Consider the following 1,858-nt stretch of genomic DNA (forward strand, 5'->3'; position numbering starts at 1 on the left):
GAAGAGGAAGTTTAGAAAATGAGTGTCCAGAAAAGGAGCTGAAATAAGCAGGATCAATCTCGGGTGCTGTCTGCTATGTGAAATGGTTAATCACGCAAGAGAGAGCATCAAAAACAAACAAAAAACACACAGCTCCGTCGAGTCGATTCATTCTTTTATTCTTTATATTACTTTAAATTTATACTCAGTAATTTTTTTTTTTTTAATGCTATTTCAACTTAGAATTTTTTTTCCCCCAGCTCTGATGAAATTCAGAAGAAATTTAACCATGAGAAACCACACAATGGTGAAAACGTTTATTCTTTTAGGACTAACCGATGATCCAAACTGGCAAATTATAATTTTCCTTTTACTATTTCTAACATATTTATTGAGTGTCACTGGAAATCTGACCATTGTACTGCTCACGCTATTAGATTCCCAACTCAAAACACCCATGTATTTCTTCTTTCAGAATTTTTCATTTTTAGAAATGTCATTCACATCCAACTGGATCCCCAGGTACCTATTCAGCATAATGGCTAAGGATAAAACGATTTCCTGTGATGCTTGTATGACACAATTGTTTTTTACCATTTTCCTGGGCGCATCAGAGTTTTTCCTGTTGACTGCCATGTCCTATGACTGCTTTGTGGCCATCTGCAACCCCCTTCACTATATGACGATCATGAACAACAGGGTCTGTACCCAGCTGGTTGTTACCTCTTGCTTGGTTGGGTTGTTAGCAATCTCTTCTGGGCTTATCTAGTGCTTGAGGTTGGAATTTTGTGAAGCTAACATTATTGACCACTTTGCCTGTGACTATTCTCCTGTCCTGAAACTCTCCTGCTCAGACACACGGTCCATAGAATTGTTAGGTTTTATTTCAGCCATTGTCATACTGCTGATTACACTGGCACTGGTGATACTCTCCTATGCATATATTCTGAGAACAATTCCGAAGATCCCTTCTGCCCAGCAGAGGAAGAAGGCTTTTTCCACCTGTTCCTCCCACATGATTGTTGTCTCTATCTCTTATGGCAGCTGCATTTTTATGTATATTAAACCTTCTGCAGAGGAAAGGGTAGCTTTAAACAAGGGGATAGCAGTGCTCAACACTTCAATTGCACCTCTCTTAAATCCTTTTGTATATACCCTAAGGAATAAGCAAGTAAAACAAGCCCTTAAAGACGTAGTTAAAAGATGTATCTTTAGTACTTAAAAACAGTAGCTTTGGCTTTTATAAAAAGATACCACTAAAGCGTATTGATAATTACAGCCTATATCAGCTATCTTGCTATTTTATCCCTTTATTTTACTTTTATATTATGATAGTGACTGATGCTCACGAATAGCCATTATTATTCAAACTATTCATGTATTTTCATCCTTTAATGATCTAACCGTACCCGTGATGTTCTGCATTGCTGAAATCACTTCATTCTTTACACTTAATTCTCTGATTTTGTATATCCTAGTAATGTTCTACCATGAATTCGTTTATTTAGTCAAATACCTCTATTTCTAGCATAGACATTCCAAGATACAGATCATTTGTGAATTATATAAGTACTCATTTACCTGATTTTGTAAGTCTCTAGGAAAGATTTCTTTCTGATACCATGTAACATTAATGCTTTACAAAAATACTTGATGTTTTCAGCAGCATAATAAGGAACCTAAATTTTGTTATTTTTAGCTTCTGTTGAGTCAGAACTAATGGCAACTCCATGTGTTATAGGGCAAAACTGCTCCATAGGGTTTTCTTGGCAAGTAATCTTTACAGAAGCACGGGGCTGATGGGTAGGTTTGAACTGCCAACCTTTGGATTAGCAGTCAATTGCAAACTCCCTGTGCCACCCAGGCTCCTTTCATGAAC

At 36.9% G+C, this 1,858-nt stretch overlaps 1 pseudogene; it reads left to right on the forward strand.

Moving 5' to 3' along the window:
- Window positions 1-268: 268 nt before the first annotated feature.
- On the forward strand, window positions 269-1,201 carry LOC126076356 (olfactory receptor 6C74-like; annotated as a pseudogene).
- The last annotated feature ends 657 nt before the right edge of the window (window positions 1,202-1,858 follow it).

This window comes from Elephas maximus, chromosome 4 (genome assembly GCF_024166365.1).
Source record: "Elephas maximus indicus isolate mEleMax1 chromosome 4, mEleMax1 primary haplotype, whole genome shotgun sequence".
NCBI lineage: Eukaryota > Metazoa > Chordata > Mammalia > Proboscidea > Elephantidae > Elephas > Elephas maximus.